Raw genomic sequence first — 11,251 nt, 5'->3', positions numbered from 1 at the left:
AACACACCCTGGAGGGGGCGCCAGTCCTTCACAGGGCAACACTCACACTTTTGAGTCGCCAATCCACCTATCAACATGTGTTTTTGGACTGCCGAAGCACCCGGAGGGAATCCATGCAGACACAGGGAGAACACACCAAACTCCTCACAGACAGTCACCCGGAGGAAACCCACACAGACACAGGGAGAACACACCACACTCCTCACAGACAATCACCCGGAGGAAACCCACGCAGACACAAACTCCTCACAGACAGTCACCCGGAGGAAACTCACGCAGACACAGAGAGAACACGCCACACTCCTCACAGACAGTCACCCAGAGGAAACCCACGCAGACACAGGGAGAACACACCACACTCCTCACAGACAGTCACCCGGAGGAAACCCACGCAGACACAGGGAGAACACAACACACTCCTCACAGACAGTCACCCGGAGGAAACCCACGCAGACACAGGGAGAACACAACACACTCCTCACAGACAGTCACCCGGAGGAAACCCACGCAGACACAGGGAGAACACAACACACTCCTCACAGACAGTCACCCGGAGGAAACCCACGCAGACACAGGGAGAACACACCACACTCCTCACAGACAGTCACCCGGAGGAAACCCACGCAGACACAGGGAGAACACAACACACTCCTCACAGACAGTCACCCCGAGGAAACCCACGCAGACACAGGGAGAACACACCACACTCCTCACAGACAGTCACCCGGAGGAAACCCACGCAGACACAGGGAGAACACACCACACTCCTCACAGACAGTCACCCGGAGGAAACCCACGCAGACACAGGGAGAACACAACACACTCCTCACAGACAGTCACCCGGAGGAAACCCACGCAGACACAGGGAGAACACACCACACTCCTCACAGACAATAACCCAGAGGGAACCCACGCAGACACAGGGAGAACACACCACACTCCTTACAGACAGTCACCCAGAGCGGGAATTGAACCCACAACCTCCAGGTCCCTGGAGCTGTTTGAATGTTCAGCTATGTCTTAATACACAAGGCCAAAACAAAAGGGAATTCTAAAATGAAAAGCCTTGAAATTAATATTTTGGTCCAATTAATCAATTTTCAGTTTTTGGACACATTGCATCTATAACATGAATTACTCTATAAAAATGAATGCCTAAAACTCAACAGAAATATTTAAGCTTAAAATGTAAGCTTTACATTTTATACATTACTGAAAAAGGTTTCTTTTAGAATCCAACTAATCTAAAATATATCTTACTTTTTTTTCTTACAGTTTTAATAATGACAAAACAAAAGCTGTTCTTCTGAAATCTCATTGTTTAGGTAAATATCTATTTCTATATTTAGAACAAAAAAAAATTAAAGATTACTAAAAGAGTTCTTAATATATACTTATAATAGCTGGAGTTTTGCTGAATTATATTTACTACATAATAACATGACGAGCAATGTATTATTCCTTGCATAAATACGATTCCCTCAACTATTTCCTTGTAACATTTTCTTAAAACTAGGTTTTTAAAATATACAAGTATGTCTTAATTTCACTGTAACTTTTGCAAAACTCCAAATACAAAAATAAAATATGTGTAATCAGCTGGAAAGCACTCATTTTGATAACTGCTGTTTTACTAAATTACTCTTTGCTTGTAGTGCCCACAAGCTTTGATCAAATTGTAAATGACACTTTGGGCTCTCAAAATGTATTATATTTTAATAATATTGTTTAGAATTGTGTAGTGGGAACATACAGTAATTTGAATTTGGGCGACGATTATGAAAGTAATATGTATTTAATAAAAATGAGTTGTACATGAGATGTGTGTGTATAAGCTACATGAAGGACACTGTGATTCTGAATGCAGTGCTGGGCCAAAGCCATTTCAAGCTTTATGAGATTTTAATGTAAAGCTTATGCTCTGAGACTGTAGTTGGTTTAATTGTGAAAAAAGCTTTAACTCCAGTTCTCTATGAGCCGCGTGTCAGGTGCAGGAAAAACCAGGCACATTCTGCTTTTGTTTTTTTCAGCCCTCCATCCCAATTTCCCTCTCTCTCCAACTCTGTTTCACTCTTTCTCTCCACGTTGGCTTATTTAGCCACCTTTAATGAATTCTGCCCATATGCCCTGAGCAGCTGCCGTGATGCCCCTTCCTCCGTCCCCTGCCGAGCTGTGAAGTGCCCATCCATGTACAGACAACCTCTAGCTGTCTCTCTCAGGGATGGCAGTGGCTGCCACTCCTCTGCTGGCAGCGGGCCGCCGGTGTGTTTAGGGAAGGCAGCATGCGGCAGGCCGCACAGATTAAAGCCCTGTGATAGTGGGTAACTGACCCGCCCCAGACAACTGGCCCCGGCACTGGCCAGTCTGCTGGAGGATTAGGCGACAGGGAGGGAGAGAGACGGAGGGAGAGGGAGCAGTGCTTGGCATGAGGCTGTGTCCAGTTCCTCAAAGTGACCTCTCCCACTCTGCTCCTTGAAAAACTGCTTCTTTCTCTCTTGCTCTCTCTCTCTCTCTTTCTCTCTCTCTCTCTCTCTCTCTCTCTCTCTCTCTCTCTCTCTCTCTCTCTCTCTCTCACACACACACACACTCTATCTCTGTCTCTATCTATCTGTCTCTCTCTTTCTATCTCTCTGTTTCTCTCTCTCTGTCTCGCTTTACCTATCTGTCTGTCTCTCTCTGTCTGGCTAAGTTGCCCAGTAGGTGCTGTTGATCGGCTTTATTTTAACAATTTACCCAAAGCAAGTGGTTATTTGATTTATTTGTTTATAATTACAGCCTTCATGTATACGAATCAAACAACAGACAACAATAACTAATAATTTGAGGCATTTATCTTTCATAAAGTGATGGAATATACTTGACATATAAGGTGCGGACATCTTTTTAGTGATTTAGGACCGTTTTGGAGGGTAAAGTCTTTCGAAAGATTAGGACAAAAAAGCAGAACCTTTTGTGTTTTTGAGATGTGGGAAATGCACTTATGACAAAAGGTACCTTCATTTGTGTTTGGGATTTGGCACTACATCATCAAGTAAAGGTCTCAGTGAGATTGATTCACAGTGTCTCCTGAAAGTTCTTAATGTTATCAGAGTTGTGATGCACTTAGAAAGGCCTTTATATGGTTATACACTACTCATTTTCTGGTACAGGGCTTGAGACCACGAAACATTTTTTCTACTGACATTTCTTTCCTGCAGTCTATACAGAGGAACATACAGAATGTTCTCATGGGAATCGGGCAAGGTTTATATTTATTTCTTTTTCTTAAAGGGTTTTTCCTCTGTTGGTATTTGGGCATGAGTAAACAAATACAAGGTTTGAAGCCAGGCCAGGCTAGCTGACCACTGCTCATTCTCAGGCCCTATTTTCCTGAGCCCTTCATCTCTGTTTTCATTGGATCTTTTTGTGGAAATGACTTTTCATTCCTGTGGCCAACAAAAAAAGGGAAGTAATATATTTTTAATAAAAGTATTTTGTGTGTGTATGTTTTTTTCAGCTCTAAGCTCTGTGCATCTGACTGTATGTATTCTGATACAGCAGTACACTTAATTGTGGGTCAGAAAGAGATAATGGGCTCTGTTGCATTTCTAATATGCTGGGCTGCTGACAGAAGTTTTACCATTTTATCTGCTCTCAATATCTGCTTTCCATAAGGCTCAGGGGCAATATACGGCCATGTAATTAAAGTGTTAAGAAAATGTGAAGATCTGGAGATAGCTGTTGTCTGATATTGGGCCTCCTTTAAGCTCAGAGTGAGTGGTGAGGACAGACGTGACCAAGTGTGGAAGTCACGGGATAATGTTATGAACATAGCTACCTGCTGTGCCTCGTGCCGGACCACAGTCGGCTTTATTGTACACTGGGAGAATTTTGTAGTGCTGGGGTATACTGTAGTCTTTCTACAGTAAAACAACTATAAATCTGTATACTATAAAAATAAATATAATATAATATAAATATTTCTACAGGATTCCTTCATTAATATTTAAATAAAGTGTGACAATTTTCATAATATAACCTAGAATACTTCACATGAACTATTAATTATAAAGTGAAACTGTCCAGCTACAATATACTACACAACTACTATAGGTTACTATAGCAACGCTACATGAACTGAGTATACATGCAGTATGCTTAATACATTTAGGAGAACTCAAAAATATTAAAATAGAGTTACAATCATAAATTAGAAAGTAGTACTTCTAGAATAATCAAATTATAAGTGACGAATTTATTCAGAATTAATTAATTTAGGCAAAAATTCTTCAGTTTGTTGGAATGTTAAATACACCCTTAAAAAGGATGACTCTTAAAGGATCTTTAGTAAAGAAAATGGTTCTACATTGAACCCTTTTGCATAATTAAATACAAGAACCTTTTGCATAATTAAATTGTTCTTTACAGGTGACTCGTGGCGCAACAGTAGTGTTGCTGTCACACAGCTCTACGTTGCTTTGGTTTCCTCTCACAGTTCGAAAAACACACGCTGGTAGGTAGACTGGCTACTCAAAGTGTACATGTGTGTTGCCATGTGAAGGACTGGTGCCCCCTCCAGGGTGTGATTGTAATAAAAGAAGAAACACAAACGTTTCTGGTGCTATATAGAACTCTTTTCTGAAAGGTGCTATATAGAACCGTCTATGGTGCATTTTCCATCAGAAGAAAACTTTCATGATGCAAAGAATCATGCAGATGTTTCTTCATGTGTCCAGTGTTCTATGTAGAACCATTGTCTTTACTAAAGAGCACTTAAAGAGCCATCATAAAGTGTGTAGATTACAGGTAATATTTTGAATATAATTTATTGATGTGCTATATTTTGTAAGAAATGTATTATTTTCTTACTGCATCTGTATAGTTGTTTCATGTAAGGGTTATATATTGGTCAACACAGGTAAGATGTAAAGTGTAATGGACTGGTGTTGTAAATTAGAATTTAGCTACAAACACTGTCTGGTTTTTGTGCACAATTATATGTTACAGTTCCAATGTTGCTGTATTGCCCATGTCAAATAAATAAATAAGTAAATGTGATGTTATATGAAAAATCAAGGGAACACAGTGTCTTTGATGTGAAGCACTGCATAATTCCCTCTTTATTCCGTCTTCATTACACAGTTAATTCATTTATTCATTATCTGTAATGAATAAATAAATGTAATTATCCAGTTCAGGGTCGCGGTCGATCTAGAGCCTACCCAGAATCACTGGGTGCAAGGCAGGAATACACCCTGGAGGGGGTGCCAGTTCTTCACAAGGCAACACACACTCACACATTCACTCACACCCACGGACACTTTTGAGTCACCAATCCACCTACCAACATGTGTTTTTGGAGCGTGGGAGGAAACCGGAGCACCCGGAGGAAACCCACGCAGACACAGGGTGAACACACCACACTCCTCACAGACAGTCACCCGGAGCGGGACTCGAACCCACAACCTCCAGGACCCTGGAGCTGTGACAGAGACACTACATGCTGCGCCACCGATTACACCAGGGGTGTCAAACCAAATCCACGGAGGGCCGTGTGGGTGCAGGTGTTCTTTTCAACCACGCAAAAGCCCCACACTACTGAAAGTCAATATCTATTGATTAGATCCAATGATTAAAAACAGGTGTGGCTTCTGCGTGGTTGGAAAGAAAACCTGCACCCACACGGCCCTCTGTGGGTCTGGTTTGACACCCCTGGATTACACAGTTCAGCAGATCAAACTTCATGACTGATTAAAAAAACTAATAAGACTATATAGAATGAAGTATATATCTCTGTCCACAAACTCTAGTACAATACAGTGTGAGCTGAAGTGAGATGATAAAAACATTTAAATGAGTGAGATAAAGTCTAATTAGGTTTTTGAGAATACCTCCTGTTTTTTGACTGCTAGTGTTATTATTTGTGATCAGAGGACACTGTTTCAAGGTTTAAAAAGGACTCTCATATTACATTTGACCGTTTAATCACTTTGGAATGAATGCTCAAGTCTAAGTGCTTATTTGTTCCATACTCTGTTCAAGGCAAAAGGCTTAACACAAAGAAGAAAGTGTGAAATCCAGGGCAAAACTGTTTGTCTGGGGCATAGTGTGGAAAACAGAACTTTTCAGACAGCTTTTTGTTCTCTTTTTAAGGCTCTGTCTCTTTTTACTTCATCCCAGGTGGGCTCGGACATAAAGCGAGCAGGCTGACGGCAGGCTGAATGCCCCTGGGCATCTTCTCCGTGTCATGTTGTCAGAAGAGCCAGGCAGCAAGTGAGCGAGGCAGTGGGGGGCATCGATTGGTGTGTTTTTCAAGTACAAAATAATTTAGGGAAAAATACGGTATACTTTTAGACATACTCATTAGAGCACTTTTTTTTTTCTCTGTTCTTGTGAGTGTGGGCCACTCTGGTTGGTCAGTCAGTGTGTGTGTGAGAATTGGCAGTATCAGTGGGCGTGTGTGTATGTGTGTGTGTCTGGATGTGGAGCATGAAATACAGTCAGGCCCCACATTTGTCATGTATTTTATTATTTGCCCCTCGCTCTTCTCTTTGCCGGACATGTGGCCCCCTTCATTTTTCACATGACTGCTTTTCTTATCATTGCAGACCCTCATGGCTGGCCCTGCTGCTGACTTAAAGGCAATAAAACACAAAACATTCTGTAAAACACGGGGCCACTCATGCCGGCCTGAGGCCCCGAGTCACCTCGAGAGGAAATTATGATAATAACTCAGAGCCGAGGAGAAGCGAAGAGTGGGGGGGGAGTGGACGGGTGATGCTGAGGGTCCGGAGTTCATGGTTTCTGCCCGTAGTGGGACAGGTCAAGGTGCTCTGCACAATGGTGCCCCCCATAAACACACCATATCCCCCACAGCTGAACAGACTGCAGCTCTAAATATCACAAAGCCTGTTTGTGTTCATAGTAAAGAGAGAGAGGAGCAGAGTACTTTAGATGCATCCGAAAATCACAGTGTGCTTCACTAGTGAGTTAAACCAAATGCACAGCACAGCATGCTGGAATTGGGGATAGAAAGACAGAAATTCTTCCATAAAAGCACGGCATGGCCAAGTGATTCTTCAAAAACGAATAGATTGATATACTTATTAACACTAGACAGTAATAGGCCGTTTTTCCACATTGCTGCGATAGTAGCTCCTACTCTAATGGGAAGGCTTTACACTGGATCTTAAAATATTTCTGTGGGGGTTTGACTGCATTAATCTGTGAGTTCAATGATGCGTTTTTGGATAGAGTTCAGACAATCGTAAATGCAGACGTTTCTTGGTTTTAAGTTTTTTCATTAAAGTGCAGCCTAAGCATGTGGAGCATTGTCAAACTAAACTGTAGTACAATTTAATTTGTAATAACATTTATTCAGATTATTACACAGAATTCGTTCTCTCAATTAAACGGAGTGGAAATGGGGGAGTGCGTCCTGACATTTTGCATTAGCATGTGTTTCAAATCTGAATTTTGCTTTAGTATACTTTGGCTAGATTCCATTTACATTTTTCACTATGATGTGTCCCCAGTGTGACCAGACAATCAGACTTTACCACACCCTTTCCACTACTTTCTCTACCCATTACCCTATGAATCATCAAGTTCTGTCAGAACCATACTCCTGTCAGAATAAAATCACGTGAGATTTTCTGGAGTTGCAGTGCGCTCCCATCGTTGCGATCATTTGGAGGAATGTCTTGATGTTCTGATAAAAATTACGTTTTTAGTTTCTTTGGATTTTCAGAGTTTTTTAAAGTCTTCTAGTGTATGCTTAGCTTTAACTGAGGACAAATGATATAGCTTACTGTTATTGGAAATGGCTAGTTATCATGCCATACCTTATGGGAACATGGGAATTAACTGTGCTAAAAGACCTTACACTAAACACTGCAAACCAATAATTACAAACAGTTTCCAGCACTTCAACACTGAAAATTTTCTATGCCTTTTTGCATTTACTAATTCCTGTAAAAATGACTAATCCACCAGTGAAATACGGAATTATACCTTTTGGGACAAAGCAAGAGAAAATACTGTAGAAAGACTAAAGTAGATCTTGCGCTTGCTCTAGTTCTGTCCAACCCAGACCAGGCCGGGTTTCTCTGACATCTGTGGCTACTGCCACTCTTCCTCCCTCTCCTCCTCTCGGTCTTCCGGTGCAGGGGGCTCCATCTGTCCAGGACTGCCGGGGGTCTGCTCAGTCCTACTGAGAAGTGCTGAGAGGGCCTTGGGTCCTTGTGGCGCAGCGGCAGGGGCATCACAGTTGCAGCCCAGCTCTCCACAATGCTTCACCACGACTCTCCTGCCAGTTGGCTGAGCTGACTTCCTTACAAACAGAGAGGTAATGGCCTTCTCACACCTTCTCTCTTCATCCCACTCTCTCCATCAACACATCATTTCCCTTTCTGCTCTACACCTGACAGAGTGACATCCAACAAGATCATGGAAATACACAAAGTACTGGGTTTTAATAAATTATTTCATATGAGATTGAACCCTGTTAGGGTTCACACAACCACTGGCCATTGTATTAGTTTCATTGTTATTGCTCATTATTAGTAGTACTATAATAATGAACCTGTTATGGACTGGTGCCCTGTCCAGGGTGTGTTCCTGCCCTGTGCCTAGTAATTCTAGGTAAGCTCCAGAACCACACGGACCCTAAAGACAGTGAAGTCATTACAGAGAATGAAGGAATAAGTGAATAGTAATGAATTAAACAGTAACCATGTAATTTATGGGATAAACCAGATTGTATTGAAAACTGGTCTCAAAAGACCTATATATTCTCTTTACTTGTTGAAAATCTCCAGGGTTAATGAGGTGGACTACAAAGATTACTGTTTTCACCTTCAGACATCAAGACTTATTACTAACAGTTGTTTGTTTATATTATTTAAATACAACTGCTTAATTAAATACTTTATATATACTCAGTTTTCATTCTAGACTTCAGCTGTTTCTCAGATTGTTTTAATATTAGTGAAAGACAAAAATTAATAAGGACTTTTTTATACACAAATCAAGACAATAAGCACAATAATGTTTCAACAAATTCCAGTCTTGTACTAACAAATATGCAAATGTGGTGTAGATCAGAGGAATTTAGATTTTCTTCCTCCCTTACCTGATTTTTTTTAGAACTCAGACAAATGTTATATGGACACTACAAACAAATATATAAAATAAAATAAATAAGATTAATCATCCTATTTACTCAGAACTATAATTCATTCATTAATTCGTTATTTATAACCGCTTATCCAGTGCAGGGTCGCGGTGGGTCTGGAGCCTACCTGGAATCATCGGGCACAAGGCTGGGATACACCATGGAGGGGGCGCCAGTCTTTCACAGAGCAACACGCACACACACACACGCTCACACCTATGGACACTTTTGAGTCGCCAATCTACCTACATGTGTTTTTGGACTGTGGGAGGAAACCCATGCGGACACAGGGAGAACACACCACACTCCTCACAGACAGGTGTCCGGAGGAAACCCACGCAGACACAGGGAGAATACACCACACTCCTCACAGACAGTCGCCCAGAGGAAACCCCACGCAGACACAGGGAGAACACACCATACTCCTCACAGACAGTCGCCCGGAGGAAACCCACTCAGACACAGGGAGAACACACCATACTCCTCACAGACAGTCGCCCGGAGGAAACCCACTCAGACACAGGGAGAACACACCACAATCCTCACAGACAGTCACCCGGAGGAAACCCACTCAGACACAGGGAGAACACGCCACATTCCTTACAGACAGTCACCCGGAGGAAACCCACATAGACACAGGAAAAACACACACCACTCTCCTCACAGACAGTCGCCCAGAGGAAACCCACGCAGACACAGGGAGAACACACCACATTCCTCACAGTCAGTCACCCGGAGGAAACCCACGCAGACACAGGGAGAACACACCACACTCCTCACAGACAGTCACCCGGAGGAAACCCACGCAGACACAGGGAGAACACACCACACTCCTCAAAGACAGTCACCCGGAGGAAACCCGCGCAGACACAGGGAGAACACACCACACTCCTCACAGACAGTCACCCGGAGGAAACCCACGCAGACACAGGGAGAACACACCACACTCCTCAAAGACAGTCACCCGGAGGAAACCCGTGCAGACACAGGGAGAACACACCACACTCCTCACAGACAGTCACCCGGAGGAAACCCACGCAGACACAGGGAGAACACACCACACTCCTCACAGACAGTCACCCGGAGGAAACCCACGCAGACACAGGGAGAACACACCACACTTCTCACAGACAGTCACCCGGAGGAAACCCACTCAGACACAGGGAGAACACAGCACACTCCTCACAGACAGTCGCCCGGAGCAGGACTTGAACCATGGAGCTGTGTAACTGTGACACTACATGCTGTGCCACCATGCTGCCCATAACTATAGTTGTATATTATTAAAATAAAATAAAATAAACCGATGTACATTACTTATTCATGTGTCCATAAAGAACCTAAATTCCACAATTCAAAATTTCTCAGAAGACATTAATTATGACTATTAACTATGAAAATAAACATTTAACTAGTTTTAGAGGGAGTCATTAAAATAAACCCCCCATGGAGCACCCCCCCCCCCCCCACAGTTTGAATACCTTTGGTGTAGGTTTTAATGTCTAGAATATTCCTGCTTGAGTAAATAATCCCTGATCTTGAATTACCGCATGCCTTTGTTACAGCTGGCCTTGACTTTTAAAGCTTTATTCATGAAAAGCACATGGAATATGTGAGGAATGGGCTTGCTATACATTTCATTCTTGTTGAGATGATGTTTGAGTTGAAATGGTGCAGAAACTATGTTCTCCTGGGCTGGGAGTTCGTGCTGAGTGAGTGCTGTGGAGCTTTTGAAAGTGCAGGCGGGTGGTCTGTGATAGTGCAGCCCCACTGGACACAGCCCCTGCTCAGACATGGTCAACCTCAGCAGCCTCCTGCTGGGTTCAAACACCACTGGCTGGTGTAGAGGATTTGAGCTTGCTGTCAGAGCTACAGGGTGAAGCTGCGTAAGATTTTCTGGAGCCCAAGCTGCCTTTTGAGCTTCTCCAGGGCACGGGGCCCACAGCTGTGATCTAATGACTCTGGTCAGATCAGTGCTAAAGAAAAGCTGGCACCAGATCAATTATTCTGGGATTTTATTTAAGGGAGATATGAAACATCTGACCATCGTTTATAGATAGACACATCGCAGTGAGCCTGCACTAATGCGGAACTGTT

Source organism: Hoplias malabaricus, chromosome 1 (genome assembly GCF_029633855.1).
Source record: "Hoplias malabaricus isolate fHopMal1 chromosome 1, fHopMal1.hap1, whole genome shotgun sequence".
NCBI classification, from domain to species: domain Eukaryota; kingdom Metazoa; phylum Chordata; class Actinopteri; order Characiformes; family Erythrinidae; genus Hoplias; species Hoplias malabaricus.
Note: the sequence above shows the minus strand (reverse complement) of the source record.